This window comes from Phoca vitulina, unplaced genomic scaffold, assembly GCF_004348235.1.
Source record: "Phoca vitulina isolate PV1807 unplaced genomic scaffold, GSC_HSeal_1.0 scaffold60, whole genome shotgun sequence".
In the NCBI taxonomy this organism is placed as follows: Eukaryota; Metazoa; Chordata; class Mammalia; order Carnivora; family Phocidae; genus Phoca; species Phoca vitulina.
The window spans coordinates 6,172,412-6,192,031 of record NW_022589763.1 but is presented as its reverse complement, the minus strand read 5'-3'; the positions used below and the strand labels follow the sequence as shown (position 1 = coordinate 6,192,031).

Genomic DNA, 19,620 nt, shown 5'->3' with positions numbered 1-19,620 from the left:
CACGGTGCCATAGTGAAAACTAAGGAATTAACATTGGGTATACTACTATTAACTAGCCTTGAGGCTTTGTTCAGATTTCAGTAATTTTCCCACTAATGTCCTTTTCTGGTCCAGGATCACATTTTGTATATTGTTGTGGTGTTTCCTTAGTTTTCTACAATGTGGAGCAGTTTATGGATCTTTCTTTGTGCTTCATTATTTTGACACTTGTGCAGTGTACTGGCCAGTTGTTAAGTAGGGTGCCTTTCAGTTCATATTTTCCTCGTTTCCTCATGATTAAATTTAGGTTATGTGTTTTTTCCAAGGGTAGTACAGAATTGATACTGTGTTCTTAGTGCATTATGTAAGGGGACACATGATGTCAGTATGTTTCATTACTGGTGAAATTAACCTTGATCATTGGGTTAAAGTTGTATGTACAAGGATTCTCCATTTTAAAGTTACCATTTTTTTCCTTTGAAATTGAAAGAAATCTTGCGAAGAGATACTTTGACAGCTTGCAGATATCTTATTTAAAAAAATATTTATTTGAGAATAAATAAATAAAATGGGCAGGAATAAAATATATAAAATAAATAAATAAAATGGGCACCCACTGGGAGGCTCAGTCAGTTAAGCGTCTGCCTTCAGCTCAGGTCATGATCCCAGGGTCCTGGGATTGAGCCCCGCATCGGGCTCCCTGCTCAGCGGGGAGCCTGCTTCTCCCTCTGCCTCTGCCCGCCGCTCTCCCTGCTTGTGCTCTCTCTCTCTCTGTCAAATAAATAAATAAAATCTTAAAAATATAAAATTATTTATTTGAGAGAGAGAGAGCAGGAGCTGGGGGAGAGGCAGAGGGAGAAGCAGACTCCCCACTGAGCAGGGAGCCTGACGTGGGGCTCGATCCAAGGACCCTGAGATCCTGACCTGAGCCAAACGCAGACGCTTAACCAACTGAGCCACCTAGATGCCCCGAGATATCTCATTTCTTATTACATTTTTAAAAATACACTAATTTTAGCATTCATTGATTATTCCTTCTGGAACAGATATTACTATGGTATAAGCAAATAGTGATTTTCTATTTCCCTCATTCCTTCTTCATTTATTAAATTGGAACTCTGATAAATAAGAGCTATATCTTTTCTCCCTTTGGTTTATGGGTAATGAATTCATGGCTAATAATTTTTTTCTGTGGGTTATAATTTATTACTGTCAGTATTTTTGGCTGTTGCTGTTGTTGCAGAAATTGTCCCAAATTTGGTCATTGGGAAATCTTTTAACTAGGCTCCTGTGTCTGTTTGACGTGCCTCCATCACTTAAAAAAAATTCCAGTATAGTTAACATACAGTGTTATATTAGTTCCAGGTCTATACTATAGTGATTCAAGAATTCTGTACATTATTCAGTGCTCATTCCAATAAATACACTCTAAATCCTTGTACCCACCTCACTTCTGGTAACCATCAGTTTGTTCTCTATAGTTAAGAGTCTGTTTTTTGGTTTCTCTCTTTTTTTCTTTGTTCTGTTTTTGTTTGTTTCCTAAATTCCACATATGAGTAAAATCATATGGTATTTGTCTTTTTCTGACTTATTTCACTTAGCATTATATTCCCTAGATCCATTTATGTTATTGCAAATAACAAGATTTCATTCATTTTTATGGCTGAGTAATATTCAATTGTGTATATATACCACATCTTCTTTATCCATTCATCTATTGATGAACACTTGGGCTGCTTCCATAACTTGGCTATTGTAAATAATGCTGCAGTAAACATAGGGGTGCATATAGCTTTTCTAATTAGTGTTTTTGTTTTCTTTGGATAAATACCCAGTAATGCAAATACTGGATCATATGATAATTCTACTTTTAAGTTTTTGAGGAACCTCCATAGTGTTTACCAGAGTGGCTGTACCAGTTTGCATTCCCACCAACAGTGCATGGGTGTTCCCCTTTCTCCACATCCTCACCAACACTTGTTGTTTCTTTTATTTTTGATTTTAGCCATTCCGACAGGTATAAGGTGGTATCTCATTGTGGTTTTAGATTTGCATTTTTCTAATGATGAGTGATGTTGAACATCTTTTCATGTGTCTGTTAGCCGTCTGTATGTCTTCTTGGGAAAATGTTCATGTTTCCTGCCCATTTTTAATTAGGTTATTTGTGTTTTTTGGTGTTGAGTTGTGTCAGTTCTTTATATATTTTGGATACTAACCCTTTATTGGCTATGTCATTTGCAAATATCTTTTCCCATTTGACTAGGTTGTCTTTCAGTTTGTTGTTTGTTTCTTTTGTTGCACAGAAGCTGTTTATTTTGATATAGTCCCAGTAGTTTATTTTTGCTTTTCTTTCCCTTGCCTCAGGAGACATATCCAGAAAATTGTTGCTGCAGCCTTTGTCAGAGAAATTACGGCCTGTGCTCTCTTCCAGGATTTTATGGTTTCAGGTCTCACATTTGGGGCTTTAAAAATATTTTGAGTCTATATTTGTGTATGATGCGAGAGAGTGGTCCAGTTTCATTCTTTTGCATGCAGCTTTTGCATGTAGTTTTCCCAAAACCATTTGTTGAAGAGAATATCTTTTTCCCATTGCATATTCTTGCCTCCTTTATTGAAGGTTAATTGACTATATAATCATGGGTTTATTTCTGGATTTCCTGTTCTGTTCCATGGATTTATGTGTCTGTTTTTGTGCCAGTAGCTTACTATTTTGTTGACTACAGCCTTGTAGTAGATCTTGAAATCTGGGATTGTGGTAACTCCAGTTTTGTTCTTCTTTTTCAAGATTGCTTTGGCTGTTCGGGGTCTTTTGTGGTTCCGTACAAATTTTAGAATTATTTGTTATAGTTCTGTGAAAAATGCTGTTGGTATTTTGATACAGATTGCGTTGAATGTATAGATTGTTTTGGGTGGTGTGGACATTTTAACAATATTTGTTTTCCCAGTCCATGAGCACAGAATATCTTTCCATTCCTTTATGTTGTCTTCAATATCTTTCATCAGTGTTTTATAGTTTTTATAGAGTTCAAGTCTCTCACTTCCTTGGTTGAGTTTATTCCCAGGTATTTTATTATTTTTGGTGCAATTGTAAATGGGATTGTTTTCTTAATTTCTGTTTGTGCTACTTCATTATTGGTGTACAGAAATGCAATGGATTTCTATATTTTGATTTTGTATCCTGCAAACTTAGTGAATTCATTTATTATTAATTTTATTAATAATATTTTAGTTATTAAAACTAGTTCTAGGGGCGCCTGGGTGGCTCAGTCGTTAAGCGTCTGCCTTCGGCTCAGGTCATGGTCCCAGGGTTCTGGGATCGAGCCCCGTGTTGGGCTCCCTGCTCAGCAGAAAGCCTGCTTCTCCCTCTACCACTACCCCCCTGCTTGTGTTCCCTCTCCTCTCACTGTATCTCTGTCTGTCAAATAAGTAAATAAAATCTTAAAAAAACCAAAAAAACAAAAAAACTAGTTCTAGTAGTTTTTTTTTTTTTTTTTTTTGGAAGAGTCTTTTGAGTTTTTTATATATAGTATTATGCCATCTGAAAATAGTGAGAGTTTTACTTCTTCCTTACCAACTTGAATGCCTTTTATTTTTTTTTGTTGTCTGATTGTTCTAGCTAGGACTTCCAATACTATGTTGTACAAAAGTGGTGAGAGTGGACATCCTTGTCCTGTTCCTGAACTTAGGGGAAAAACTCTGTTTTTCACCATTGAATATGATGTTAGCTGTGGGTTTTTCATAGATGGCCTTTATTATGTTGAGGTATATTCCCTCTAAATCTACTTTGCTGAGGGTTTTTTATTTTATTTATTTTTTATCATAAATGTACGTTGTGCTTTGTCAAATGCTTTTTCTTCATCTCCTGAAATAATCATATAGTTTTTATCCTTGCTCTTATTTTTTTGTTTTTGTTTTAAGTAGGCTCCGTGCCCAACATGGGGCTTGAACTCATGACCTGGAGTCTCATGCTCCACTGACTGAGTCAGGCAGGTGCCCCTATCCTTTCTCTTGTTGATGTGATGTGATGTGTTGATTGATTTGCAGATACTGAACCTCCCTTGCATCCCAGGAATAAATCTCATTTGATTGTGGTAAATGATTTTTTTTAAAGTATTGTTGGATTTGGTTTTCTAATATTTTATATATTTCAAATATGTATTTCAAATATAAAATTTGAAGATTTTTGCATCTATTTTCATCAGGGATATTGTCCTCTGGTTCTCTTTTTTTTTGTGGTGTCTTTATTATTATTATTATTTTTTAAATATTTTATTTATTTATTTGAGAGAGAGAATGAGATAGAGAGAGAGAGCATGAGAGGGGGGAGGGTCAGAGGGAGGAGCAGACTCCCCGCTGAGCAGGGAGCCTGATGCGGGACTCGATCCTGGGACTCCAGGATCATGACCTGAGCCGAAGGCCGTCGCCCAACCAACTGAGCCACCCAGGCGCCCCTTTTTGTGGTGTCTTTATCAGGTTTCAGTATCAGGACAATGCTGGCCTCATAAAATGAATTTGGAAGCTTTCCTTCCTCCTCTATTTTTTGGAGTAGTTTGAGAAGAGTAGGTATTAACTATTCTTTAAATGTTTGGTAGAATTCACCTGTGAAGCCATCTGGTCCTGGAGTTTTGTTTGTTGTGAATGTTTTGATTAGTGATTTGACTCCAGTGCTGGTAATGGGTCTGTTCAGATTTTCTGTTTCTTCCTGATTCAGTTTTGGGAAGTCCTGTGTTTCTAGGAATTTATCCATTTCTTCTGTGTTGTCCAATTTGTTGGCATATAATTTTTCATAATATTCTCTGATACTCCTCTGTATTTCTGTGGTGTCAGTTGTTATCTCTTCTCTTTTGTTTCTGATATTGTTTATTTGAGTCCTCTTTCTCTCTCTTTTTTCTTTTCTAATGAGTCTGGCTATAGGTTTATCAATTTTGTTGATTTTTTCAAAGGCCCACCTCCTGGTTTCATTGTTCTATTGTTTTTTTTTTTTAAGTTTCTATTTTGTGTATTTCTGCTATAATCTTTATTATTTCCTCCTTTCTACTGGTTTGGGTTTTGTTTGTTCTTTTTCTGGCTCCTTTAGTTGTAAGGTTAGGTTGTTATTTACAATTTTCTTGCTTCTTGAGGTAGACCTATGTTGCTGTAAACTTCCCTCTTAGCACAGCTTTTGCTGAGTGCATTGCCCAACACGGGGCTCGATCCCACAACCTTGAGATCATGACCCAAGCCAAAACCAAGACCCTTAACTGACTGAGCTACACAGGTACCCCCTTGCTGTTTTAAAAATTCTCTTTATCACTACTTTTTTCCATTAATTACTGTGTGTCTTGCTGTGTACCTCCTTGGGTTGATTTTGTTGGGGGCTCTCTGTGCCTCCTGTATCTGAATTTCTGTTTTATTCCCCAGATTCAGGATGTTTTCAGCTATTATTTCTTCAAATAAAATTTCTGCCTCCTTTTCCCTCTCTTCTCCTTCTGGGGTCCTTATAATGTGAATGTCATTACACTTGATGGTGTCATTGAGGTCCATATAGAGTCTAGTTCCATTTTTTTATTATTGTTTTTTCCTTTTCCTGTTCTGCTTGATTGCTTTCCATTAATCTGTCCTCCAGGTTGCTGATCTGTTCTGTTTCCTCCAGTTTACTCTTTATTCCATCTAGTGTATTTTATTTTTTTTTAAAGATTTTATTTATTTGAAAGAGAGAGACACAGCAAGAGAGGGAACACAAGCAGGGGGAGTGGGAGAGGGAGAAGCAGGCTCCCTGCCGAGCAGGGAGCCCGATGCGGGGCTCGATCCCAGGACTCTGGGATCATGACCCGAGCCAAAGGCAGACACTTAACCACTGAGCCACCCAGGCGCCCTATTCCATCTAGTGTATTTTAAATTTCAGTTGAGTTCTTCATCTCTGACTGGTTCTCTTTTATGTTTTCTATCTCTTTATTGAAGGTCTTACTGGTGTCCTCCACTCTTTTCTCAAGTCCGGTGAGTATCTTTAGGACCATTACTTTAAATTCTCTATTAGGCATATTACTTGTCTCCCTTTTGTTTAGCTCTCTTTGTGTGATTTTGTCCTCTTCTCTCAGTTGGGACATATTCCTTTGTCTTCTCATTTTATCTAACTCTCTTTGTCTGTTTCTCTGTGTTAGGAATGTCAGCTCTATGTCCTATTCTTGATAGTAGTGGCTTTTTGAAGAAGAGGTCCTGTAGTGCCCTGTGGTACAATGTCCCCTGTTTACCAGAACCCGTCACTTCAGAGGTGTCTTCTGTATGTGTTGCATGCACCTTACTGTTGTGGCTGAGTAGTGTTTGCCTTCAGTCCAGTCATCTGCAATGGCTCTCTTTGCCTGTTGCGTGTAGGGATTGGTTCCTGTTGTTAGTGGGCCAGTCTGGGGCTGCCTTGGGCTTGAATTGAGTCAAACCAGGTGTTTGCCATGTAGTCGCACTGAACTGCACCTTTCTTTTTGTCTTTTCAACCTTACGGCATTTAGTCACACTACTGTTTTCCAAATTTACTTAGGTCGGTTCTTTCCTTTTTTCAGTGTAATACGTTATTTGTTTGTGATAGAGTTAAGCTCATTTGGTACTGCTTGATCCAGGTTGGGTTCCTGTCCCACTATCACTGCCACTGTCATGGTTGATTTTAGTTTTTATTAATTTTTTGAGTAAGTGAAACATTAACCTAGTTCTAAATGTCATAACTATACAAAAAGATATATACAGAGAGGTGTTGCTCCCCCCCCATCTGTTCTACCCCATTTCCGCTAACCCATCCTTTTTCCGTGCCCACCCACCCCCTCTAGGTAGCCAGTCACATGAATTTCTGTTCATCTCACCTATGTTTCCTTTGCATCCAAGAACAAATACATGAATATATTCTTAATCCCCTTCCCTCAGACATGAAGGATAACATACTTTAGGTATTATTTTGCACTTTGCTTTTTCACTGAACAGTAGTATATCCTGGAAATATCAGTGCATAGAGTCCATCTTCATTGCATATTCTTTATTTTATCCACTAAGATATAACTTATACACAGATTGTAAGTATACCAGCCTGATGGCTTTTCCTATGTCTACACCTTTGTAAACACCCCCAAGATGATGTTTATGGGATATTTCCAGCACCCTGGAACATTCCTTCATGCCCTTTTCTCAGTCATGTCCCTGAAATCAGGGTAACTATTGTTCTGATTGCTATTACCATTGGTTAGTGTGACCTGTTCTTGAACCACATAAACAGAATCATACAACACATACTGTTTTTCTTTTGGTTTTATCCACATTCATTTAACCTGATACAGCTCCAGCAAGGAAAGCCTTGGATCTGAAAGCTTCATCTTCTTCCATTATCCTGCAGCAGGATTGATGTAGGAAGACAGCCTGCAGGTGCTATAGCATTCTGCTCTTTGCTTTGCAAGAGATTACTTCCTGTTAAAAAAAAAAATAGATATAAAGATTTTTTAAACTGGAACTGGCTCCAGGAGTCTCTGGGTCTTTACATTGAAACCAACTTGAGAGAAAATTCTGCCAAGCAACTTGAACACAAGTTACAGCTAATTGGTTTGAAATAAATATTCATACACTTGATCTCTGTTTCTATAAATAACTTTGAGTAGAATCTACATAATTCTACTGAAATGTATGTTCCATGAGGCAGGGATGATGCCCACCCATTGTAAGTTGAAAATATTCTAAGCTGAAAATCCATTTAATATGCCTAACCTACTGAACATCATAGCTTAGCCTAGCCTACCTTAAACATGCTCAGAAGATTTACATTAGGCCACAAGTTGGGCAAACTTACCTAACACAAAGCCTATTTTATAATAAAATGTTGACTATTTCATGTAATTTATTGAATACTGTCCAGAAAGTGAAAAACAGAATGGCCATATGGAGACAGAATGTATATCAATGTATTGGTTGTTTATCCTCATGATCTCATGGTTGACTGGAGCTGTAACTCGCTGCCACCACCCAGCATCTTGAGAGAGGATCGTATCATATATTGCTAGCCTGGGGAAAGATCCAAATTCAAAATTCCAAGTATGATTCTGCAGAATGTGGATCTCTTTTGCACTGTTGTGAGGTAGAAAAATTGTTGTGTCAAACCATCGTAAGTTGGAGACTGTCTATAATCACCTAGTATGTAGTTGGTGAATGAGTGAATAGTTGAATTCCAAAACAGTTGCTTAAAAAAAATCAGACAACAGTGACAGCCATTTATTCACTATTTGTTAATTCTCTGGACATTTATTATTATCATGTAATGCATTGAGAATTGGGCTGGGTGTAGCCCAATTTTAGCATTGCATGCACATATATGAATACACAAGCATGTATGCACATATATGAATGTACACTCATCCTAACATACTTTAAGCTTACCATCTGCTTTCATAGAGCTATATGGTTCCTGCCCTCAGATATTGTATGATGCCAATAAATTGGCTTGGCTTCCCTCCTTCCCTTCTTTTTTTCCTTCTCCTTCTCCTGAATCAACCAACTCTGAATTGACAACTCATTGGGCTTCAGAGTCCACCACAGGTGGTGATTAGTGCTGAGAAAATGTAGGCAAAGGGTTATTTGGTTTCTACAAATGGACTGAAGCTATCTTATTCATCCTTTTGCTCTAACTGGGGTTTTCAAGGAGGATAAGTGACGCCTTGCCTTCAGGAGCAGAAAGAAGACCTGATAGATAGCTCTAGATTGAATGTTATCTGAGCAACATTCCAAATGGCACATTTTGGGAGTGAACACATGGCTAATTCTTTCTTGCGATCGATCTCAGCACACAGGAAAAGAAACCCTTCAATCTTAGCCTAAACTATTTTGGCATGGTAGAGTGTGGTATTATGATGAGAAATTATGATGAGCACATTTCTATTGCTGTCTTGTCCAGGTTATTCCAGTGAACACTTCCACTGAACACATGAGTGCAGGGTACATATCCCTACCTAATCATAGACAGTTATATTTTTTATTCTACACCCCACTGAGCAGAAACAAACCCAGCCAAGACTCTGCTTTCTATTTTAAACTCCTCATTCCGATAACTGGAATTACCTGCTGAAGGAAATTCCATAGCTCAGTGGTGATAATCTCCTACAGGCAATTTCAACTAATTAGGGGAGAAATGTCCTAATTTACAAGGGAAAAGACAGTTGTCTTGAGAATAATTAATTTCCACTATGAAAAATGCATATATTAGTATGGTTACCTTCAAGAATTAATTACCTTTGTCTTTGACTATTTGTCTTTTCTGGGATGTTGCTTGCTTCAGAATGTAATTAAAATATTTAGCACATAACAAATCAAAAATCATTCTCTGCTGCTTTAATGCCAGCATGCAAGAGAGGAAATATTGGTTTGTAAACAAACTGCAATATCTCATTTTAATTTCTTTGGACAAAGACATTGGACGCATATTGTGAGATAATAGTATCTGTTTGCATGCTTAGTTTTCTGGTGAATTTGAGATTGAACTGCCTTATACTAATGCTGAGGGTGGCTATAGAGAAAATAACATTTTTTCCCCTCATATGGCTGCTTTATTATGATTTGTGGGTGCTGAGGGAGCTTTGGGTGATGTTTTATCACTTTTGGTGGCTCCACAGTTGTCTCCAAGTACTTGTGTCTTGGAGATGCAATAGTATGTGTTATAGATAACCATCCTGTGAGTTGGCAAGGTGGAGACGATGGATTCTAGCAAGTTTTCTTTTTCCATGTGCTCTTCGGTCACCTTGTTGTTCCTCACCAGGAGGTGGCATCTATTTCCTCTCCCCTGAACCTGAGTAGGGCTTTATGACCACCTCAAAAAATAGACTGTGGTGGAAATGATGCCGTGTGGCTTCCTAGGCTAGGCCATAAAATCTAGCATGGCTTCCGTCTCTCTTTCTGAGCAGTCACTCTTAGAAGTCAGCCACCACATTGTGAGGAAGCCCACGCCACACGAAGAGACCAGGGGTAAGTTGTGCAACCAAGAGTCCTAGCTGAGATCTTTGCTAATACTTAGCATGCACCTGCAAACAAATGAGTAAGATTTCAGAGTATTCCAGCCCCCAGACTTTGACGTGCCCCAGGGAAGACCGGGAGGAGCAGAAATGAGCTGTCTCTACCAACCCCTGTTCACACTGCAGACTGTGAACAAATTCAGGATAGTTTGTTATGCTACCAAAGCAACTGGAACACAAGATAAGACTTATTTAATGAAAAGAATGCTTTTGAGGAAAAATCATTTATCACATTCAGTTAATGTTTTTGGAAGAAGGTGTTTTGTGGAATAAGGATCAGTTCGATAGTCCATAACAGAGTAAGTTTAAATGGCTGCCAACACTCACACGTGCATGCACATCTGTGAATACACACTCATTCTAATAATATACTTCAACCTTACCATCTGCCTTCTGCTATGTAATGCAGTGCTGTCTCACCTTCTTAGATTATTCATAGGTCTGCTCTACACCAACTGGAACATAGGGAAATCTTTATTTCTCTATTTCTCACACACATTTTCCCTCAAAGGCATAAAGAATATTTATATAATTTTTCCCCTTGCCGTGGTTTCAAGGTCTGCCGGTGCCAGTCTTCAGAGGCTGACAGGCCTGCTCACCCTTCTTCTGGGGACTATAAAATGCTATCTATGTGACTTGAATTGTCATGAATCCAAAGAATGAGGAGATGAGCCTTGAATGGAAATATGTTCAGTTATAGCTCCTCTCCCCCCATCACTGGCGACGGCACTATAGCAACTCTGTGATTTCAAAAATAAAACACATCAACCCGTTGCACCCTCACATTCTTTAGAAATCTGTGAAACAAGGAAAGTAACAACTTTCCACCCACCTACCTCACAGTTGTGTGGGGTGGAGTAATGAGTTGCTGCTTGTGAAGTGCTTTGTGATGTGGAGGGGCAAGGCTGCATAGAATGTATTGCTAACAACATCAGATAATTTGGAAATGCTATCAGAATTTACCACCGAAATTGCTGCATCAATCTTGGCATCAATTCAAAAGAGCTCACCTGATGAAAAAGCACTCCGCTCCTCAAGCACTAAAAATTGCCTTTGGAATTGTGTTTAAGCAATTGGCAGTGCAGTTTTCCTTCCTGATGGCTTCCATCTTTGGCACTAATGGAAACTCATTTATACCATTGTCAGTGGCTCTTCTCACTGACAGGGATGTATGTCACTCTGGGGATCACCCTGTGGCTTTCAGCAGGAAGTTAGCTCTGCCAATTTGAATACAAACCCTTCCATTTTGTTGTTAAATATAGCCAAGGCATTTTTCACAGCATTGAGAATGATTTGTTTTTTCCAGGTGTTGATTGTTCTTTGGAATTAACAACACAGTTTCTTTTTATTTCACGAGCCTATGCTGACTGCAGGGATTCTGTGGGTATCGGGACGGGTGGTCGGTCATTTTATATATAAAACTTGCAGAAGAGGGAGTCAGAGACTCAGCGGGGTATGAAGAAGCCATTTGCCACAAGGCAGATTTTCAGAAACCAACAATAGTGAGATTTTCCTGCATAGGAGACTACATTTTCTCTCTCAGCATACCACACCAGGGCCTTTGCGGATGAGTGCCCACACAACATCCAGACAGAAAGCAGAAATTTCAGTTGGTCCTTGGAACACTTGGACTTACCCTGGGGGATGACAGTCCTGGGGGATGACAAGCTGAGCTTTTCACATCTCACAGAAGCCTTGGCACATGCGGCTGTAGTTCAACCCACTGAAATAGACAGTGAAGGGGAGTAAGTGTAAATTTGGGTAAAGCATTCTTCCTTATGTGTATGTCCTTCTTTATTTTTTGTTTTTGTTTTTAGTGATTTCTGAGAGCAGGTGGCCAACATGCTTTTGCAAGTTTGGAAAACTCAAACGTCTTCTGGCATCAGGCAGTAATTAATGTTAATGTTTGAAGTAGCTCTGGGTGTAAGAAAATTGGGAATGCTCAGGCCCTTTGGGAATACCTAAGTGTGAGAACTATCTATATTTGCTCGTATTTTAAAAAACATTGCACTGGCCAAACCAAGCAGGACCAGCTACATAACTTGCATGGTCCAGTGCACAATGAAAATGTGGAGCGCTTTTTTTCAGAACTCAAAGATAGCAACAGCAGAGCATTAAACCAAGTGTGGAGTCCTTCTGTGCATAGTTTGGCATTTTTTAAAATGTCATATAATTGGAAGGACATAGTATGAGGCTTTTGCGTCTGGCTTATTTCACTTAGCATAATGCTCTTGAGGTTCATCTGTATTTTTGCATGTGTCAGTGGTTCTTTCCTTTTTATACCTGAAAAGCATTCAGTTTTATAGATGTGTGTCACCATTTGTTGATCTACCTGTTGAATAATATTTGGTTTGTTTCCAGTTTTTGGCGATTGTGAATAAGGCCACTATATTCCCATTCAGGTCTTTGTGTGGACCTGTGTTTTCACTTCCTTTAAATAACGAGAAGTACAATTACTGGGTCATGTGATAAGTGTGTATTTAACTTTATAAGGGCCATTTTGCATTTCTACCAGCAGTGTATGAGAGTTCCACTTGCTGTGCATTTTCTCAGTACCTGTTATTGTCAGTCTCTTTAACTTTAGCAATCCTGGTAAGTATGTAAGAATTTTTAATTTGGATTGCCCTGATGTGTAATGATTTTGAGCATCTTTTCATATTCATATTGGTTGTTTATATCTTCTCTTTTGAGATATCTATTCCAATACTTTGCCCATTAAAAAAATGGGATTGTCTTCCCATTACTGAGTATAAAAGTTACCTATATATTCTGGATATAAGTCAGATATGTTTTACAAAAAATTTCCTAGTCTAAAATTTCCTTTTCATTTTCTTAACTGTGTCTTTCATATTTTATTTTGTTTTGTTTTGTTTTTTTGAGAGAGAGAAAGCAAGCATGGAGGGGGGGGGAGTAGCAGAAGGAGAGGGAGAGAGAGAATCTTAAGTAGGTGCCATGCCCAGTGCCGAGCCCGACATGGGGCTTGATATCACAACCCTGAGATCATGAACTGAGCCGAAACCAAGAGTCAGACATTTAACCAACTGACCCACCCAGGTGCCCCTTACCTGTGTATTTCAAAGAGCAAAAAATTTTAATCTCGACACCGTCAGTTTTATAAAATTTTAGAAAATAATTATGCCTTTCAATGTCTTTAGAAATCCTCACCTTATTCAGTTTCCCAAAGATTTTTCTCTTCCGTTCTGGAAATTTAATAGTTTTAGCTCTTTCATTTACAGTGCATTTTGTGTTAACTTGTGAGTTTGGTGTGAAGTCAGGTTCAAGATTTTTTTTCCTTCTTCATAGAAATATGCAGTTGCATTATTTGTTTGCAAAGTTTGAATTTTCATTTTGAAAATTCAAAAATGATTTGACGCTTCTGCAATAATATTATGCTTTCTATACATTTCTGATGATCTCTCCTCTGTTTAAATCGTTTGAGAAATGAGTCTAGAGTAGACCTCATGATTGCCCAAATGGTCACCACAAAGAACCATAATTCACCAGTGTCATGGACAAAGGAGAGCTAAATTTTTTTTTTTCCAAATGCACGATGAACGATTCACTTACACAGTGTATTATTTTTCGTTATTTCTTCTTGCTTAGAAGGCGTTTTGCCAGTCAACCCTGGGTGCAGCAACAACCAGCCTCTTCTTCCTGGGAACTCCATTTCCCAGCCTTCCTTGCAGTTGGCTGTGATCACATGACTGAGTTCCAGTCACTGAAATGTGAGCAGAAGTCATGTATACATGGGACTGACCCATGAAGTCCTCCTGTGACCTTGCCTGCTTGGCTGGATCTAGATCAGCATGGCAACTCCAGAAGCCATGTACTGACGATGGCCAAGCCATAGATGGTAGGCAGCCCAAGTCACCCGGACATGAGCTCTAGGACATTCCATGAATGAGAAATAAACCATCATGGAAACCAAGAGTAACTCTGTCCCGGGATAAGCCAGCACGGGGGCTGACAACATTGTAGTTAAAGATGAACAAAGAAATTATAGGCCAGGTTGTAACCACAGTTCCAAAATCCTCCACTAATGGGCAACATGAGGTGTTTATGAGGAATGATGCTGCAAAACCTTGACCTTTAATGGAAAATTCTGTAGTTTTCTCATTTGAAATGAAGAGTAGGTAATAACGGGAATAGGGTAGGCTCACTGTGGTTTTATTGTTGTTGCCAGTTTTATTAAGGTAAGTGAAAAACTACTCTCCCTCCCATCTATAATTAGGGATATTAGGACTCTGCCACTTCAACCCAGCCTTCTTCTTGTTTCAAATGAGGTAGCTCTCCTAAAATATTTGAGTATTTTCTGTTTGGGAAAAAAACAATTCAGTCATGAAACCAAAACATGGTCTTTTCTCTCTCTCTCTCTCTTTGATCATGTGAAATTATTCTCCCAAACCTACATGAAGGAGAAATATTTGTGGTAGAAGGACCTCATGTTCATTTCAGAGACAACCCTTGCCCCTGCATTTCCTTACCTTTCTCGGTAAGAAAATGCCCTGGCAAACACTATGTTCCCATCTGATGAAGATCAGTCAGTTTTCAGCCAGTGATAAATCATTTGCAATGAACGTAATCACCCATTGAGGATTTTTTTTCACACCATCTCACATTTTTTTATTGGATTCCGTACATCCCTACAGAAATACAAGAATAAAATCTTCCGGATTTGCTCCTAAGTCTAAACTGTGCATATAAACAGAGTCCCGTGCGCATAGCGTCAGCAGCTGTGGAACAGGATGATTCCTCACGAGGCAAAACCAAGCTATATCAAACACACTTGCCTATTGCAGAGAAGGACAAAATTCCCCAGGGTTTTCCCCCACTTGTCGTCGGTGACATGTGTACATGAACTCTTACAGAAATTCAGTTAATTTCCCTGGATTTGGGGATATAATACATCTCAAAGTGAGCCACATATAAGTGCACGGAGATATATAACATCAAGGATCATCATTAAACATTTACCGAGTTCCCACAGGGCCTTGCACGTTGTCCTGCTGAGTTTATGTCTCCTCTCCTCAAAGGCAGAATAACCACTTATTTCACTTCCTGGAACACAGTATCATACTTTCCTCACAATCTTGGGAGTAGCACAGACTTCTCAGTGTGGGAAGCCTAGTGCCTATGGCCCATGAAAATGTTTTAATTTCTTTTAAAACCAGCAGAAAAGGCATGACAATAATCCAGCATGGATTAATCTTTATATAAAGGATCATAACAATATAAAAATCAATTATTTAAATTAACACAGATATGTAAATTTATACAACACATTTATATGAATAATTAATAGGCTAAATATGAATAAATATAAGAATTTGTATGTAAATTTATATATAATTTATATTAACATAATTTATATGTTTTCAATAATTATGTTATAGAATTATAGTAAGACTTACAAATATTATATATTTATAATAATTATAGATATTGTATGCATTATATATGATATTTACATACACATTATATATGTATATATACATAATGTGATTTATATAAACATATAATTTTTATTATGTAATTATATAGAGGAGATCTAAAGTAAATGTCCTATATTTATCATTAGTTTATATCTATATATGTGTGTGTGTATATAGATATATATTTAAGTTTTTATAACTAAATAAATATATAAAATGCCACAACAAAGTTCCAAACCGTCCACCTCTGCTGAAAGGAGCATCCGGAAAGAAAATGCTTATTGAGGGGTTCTCTCCAGAATCTAAGAGGGAAGGTAAGTTACGTGGGGACTAGGGCAGGCTGTGGTGTGAGTCAGAGGTGCTATGGGGCAGGGACATGCAGGATCCAGGAGCTGGAAGGCGCTAGAAGCTGGCAGGGAGAGAATCGTGTGGCCTGGGCTTCTAGCCTGCTCATTGGCAGCTTGGGGAATGTGGTGCAGTGACTCCCTGCCCCTGGGTTGGTCCACGTCCTTCGGAGGGAAGGCTGGTGGCTCTCAGACACACTGAGATCTGAGGTTCCTTCCTTGACTGTGACTGAACACAGAGGCAAACCCAGGCACCGTCTGCTGAGTCAGCACTTCCTAGGCGTGCCTCCCCCTCCCCCCCGCCCCTTTCCCTGACTTGCTCTTGGTAATGCAACATTCTGGAAACCAACTCAGCAGGTCTTTGCCCTTTCCTAATTGAGGACAGGACTGTGTTTACACCCAGTGCTGGCAAGGAAGAGCCAGCACGATTCTCTACCAGAGATGTTTGCCTTTTTGTGTGTGTGAAATTCTAATATACCTCTCTTCATACCTGGAAGAGTAAGTACACAAAAAATCAGAAACAGAGAACATTGAAACATGTTTAACACACTTGTCTCAGTTGACATATACAAAACACTACAGCTCAAACTGCAAAATGTACAGTTATTTTCAAAGTGCACATAGAAAACTTACCAAAATCAACCCTATACTGACTCATAAAGTACCAACAAATTTAAGAGATTAAAACCTTACAGAGTATGTTACTTGCCTACAATGCAAGTGTGTTAGAAATCTGCAATAAACAGGCAACTAGCAAATTGCCAAACATTTAGAAATTAAGCCGGAGACTTCTAAACAGTCCATGAGTGAAAGAAAACGTTACAATGGAAGTTGGAAAATAATTGAATGGCAGTGCAAACGGGGCATATCAAAATGTATGTTATTGGTTAAGGACCAGGAATGGAAGACCGTGTTTGCTGTGACATGCACGTGCTGTTTCAGAAAAGGCGAAGTGCCAGAAGTCAAGGATCTAAACATCTCCAGAAGTTCACACAGCAAATTCACTCAAAGGGGAAGAAAACAAAGATGAGAAATTAATAAAGTGGAAAACAAGTGTAGCACAGAAAGATCCAGAAAGCCAAAGTTCAAAAGCAGAGTTTGCTCTTTGAAAGCACTCCTAAGATTTATAGATCCCTGGGAAGACTAATCGTGAAAAGAAAAGGAGACATCAGAAACCAAGTTCAGGAATGGGAAAGAGGATAGAATGACGCCTGTGCCGGGCATTAAAAAGAAGATCATCTTTTGCCAATGGACGTCAGTATTTAGGTGGAAACGATGAATTTCTGAGAAAACACAGAAATAGGAAACTTGAATTGTACTATGTTTTAAAGAAATGAAATCCATAACTAAAACTTTCCCTCAAAGAAAACTCCAGGTCCAGGTAAATGTGCTGGTGAATTCTTCTAAATGTTTAAACAAGAAGAAGCCAGTCATACCTAAACTCAAGAAGTTTTCCTTTTATGCAGTGAATTATTTCAGAAACACACATCCTTCCTGTAGTGGTTGAGTAGTCATCTCCCCCCCCCCCCCCCCCAGTTCACGTCCACGTGGAACCTCAGAATGTGACTTTATTTGGAAACAGCCTCTTTGCAAATGTACTTCAGGTATTAAGGTAAAGATCCAGATGAAATCATGCAGGATGAGGGTGGGCCTTACACCCAGTGAGAGTGTCCTTACAGCAGGTGGAGAAGGACGGGCAGCTACAGAGGAGAAGGCCATATGAAGTCACCACCCTTTAAAACAGTTTGACCTGTGAAAAAATGAACAGAGGCTCCTTTTGAATTTTTCCATACAAGAATCATACACCCACCTTCCACAGATTGGTCTGCAAAAGTAGACCCCACAACTGAAAGTTCTCCCCCAACATGTGTTCCTAATATAATTCCTGTGAGAAGCTCCTTTTCGGAGGAAAGCAAAGAAGCGTGACATTTTTGAGGTCGCATTTCAGCATCACCATCTCCTGCCTCCCACACAGAAGCCACCAGGCTGGGTTTCTCAGCACCTTCGTGGACTGCCTCTTGGCATGGCTGTAAGACAATGTTCTGAACTACTCCTTTGGCATTCGCCTCCCAGGAAAACAGCCTGCTAATGAGCAGGCCATTCCACCAGCATGTCCCTTGTCACAAGCCCAAGGAGAGTGGAGCATTCAGCAGAGGACTTTCCCTGCAGGGCCAAGCTGTAAAGATAACAGTGGAAAAACTCCCTATTGTATTCTCTGCAGATGGCTGGCTCGAGTGCCTTTCTGTCCTCCCGGTGCCCCTTTCTCCTTCCCTCAGTCTTTTCTTAGGACGTAGCCAGCAAATCCAAAAGGGTTGATTGCAGCTGTCAAACAGAAGATACACTGTTTGCAGACCCTAGTAGAGATCTTCCAAATACTCCTTTAACCTAAGCCTTTCTCTAAAGGCCCACCAGCAATTTCTGCTTGCTCTGGAACTTGGAGGTGCATTTTGTGACACCTGGCCCCATAGTTGTTGATCTCATCTCCAGACACTGAAACCTGTAGTCCTTCCCTTCAGCACAAGAATCCCCAAGGGAGCTTGTTAAACATGCATATTCTCTGGCCCCTGTCCAAGATTCACATTCACCAGGCCTGGGATGGCATCCAGGAATCCACATGCATAACAAGCTCCCCAGGTGATCCTGTGGCAGGTGGTCCCTCCTCTCCTGGGCCATCGAGAAACACGCTTGATTATTGGCACTTTGGACACCTTGTCCAGGAGACCTGGGATTGCCCTCTTCAGGTGCAAAGATGATAGTTTATTTCCATCAGTTTTAAGAACGAAGAAAAGCAATTCATTCAGCAAAGAAAAGCTGTAGGCTGGTGGGTATCTGTTCATTTGTATTTGACTCACAGGTACATTTTGTACCAGGTAGGTAGAACCACCCAGTGTGGTCCAGTTCCAGATAATTCAGTGAAGGAACAGAAATTAAAGGTGAGGAAGTGTCCCAATATTTACTGTTTCCTGAATGTTCCCCCGTTTTCTCCTTGGGCTACCCAAATCCTATTTTTTTTAAACACCCCAACTTGGAATCTACCTTTTCCGAAGTCTGCCCTGATATTTTGTGCAGTTTTCCTCAAAGTAAGTAAAGAAATAAATAGCATCCATGGGTCTCTGTCCTGTAACCAGGTACTTCTTCACATAGGCCCACATATGTGGATTGTTTCGGGGTATGGGTTTTGGTCTTGAAAATCTGTTGAGTGCAGAAAGTGCCTTTCTTCCTTTTTTCTCCAGCAGCCCTGGCCTGGAGTCAGACGCATGGTCTGAACGTCAGAGACTGGTTCAGTTTTCTGTTTCACTGCTGTTTTAAAAAACATGCTGCTTGTTAATGAAACTACATTGTCTTTCAGAACCTAGTTTCAAAGCCTTGCTGTTAAGGCGAACATCTGGGGGGATTCACACAGAGCAAACTATCCGGTGGCATCGAGTGAGGAGGAAATTGAGAAAAAAACCCAGAGATGCTGTATCAGTTGGTGGCTACATGGTGAGGAAGCTGCTCACTTAAATTTTGGGCATTGTACATACTTCAGCTGGCTGGGTACAGAGATCCCTCAGAACTTTGAGAGTCAGAAGGGGCAGCCAGCGAACTGGCCAACCAAACAGAGCCCAAGTACAAATGAGGGCATATTGAACTACTGGGTATTTACCCCAAAGATACAAAAGTAGGGACCCGAAAGGCTACGTGCACCCCGATGTTTATAGCAGCAATGTCCACAATAGCCAAACTGTGGAAAGAGCCAAGATGTCCATCAACAGATGAATGGATAAAGAAGATGTGGTATATATATACAATGGAATATTATGCAGCCATCAAAAGGAATGAGATCTTGCAAATGGCAAGATCTCATTCCTTTTGATG

The 19,620-nt window shown here is 39.5% G+C and overlaps 1 protein-coding gene across 4 annotated transcripts in view; it reads left to right on the top strand.

Moving 5' to 3' along the window:
• The window catches only part of ANOS1 (anosmin 1), a 696,329-nt gene that overhangs the window by 55,511 nt on the left and 621,198 nt on the right, over nucleotides 1-19,620 (top strand). Inside the window, exon 1 of one of the 4 annotated variants that reach the window (XM_032391221.1) lies at nucleotides 5,918-5,955. The exons of the other annotated variants lie outside the window; for them this stretch is intronic. The gene's annotated coding sequence lies outside the window, so the exon portion shown is untranslated. Of the gene's footprint in view, nucleotides 1-5,917; nucleotides 5,956-19,620 lie in introns of those variants that run through there. 4 annotated transcript variants of the gene reach the window in all.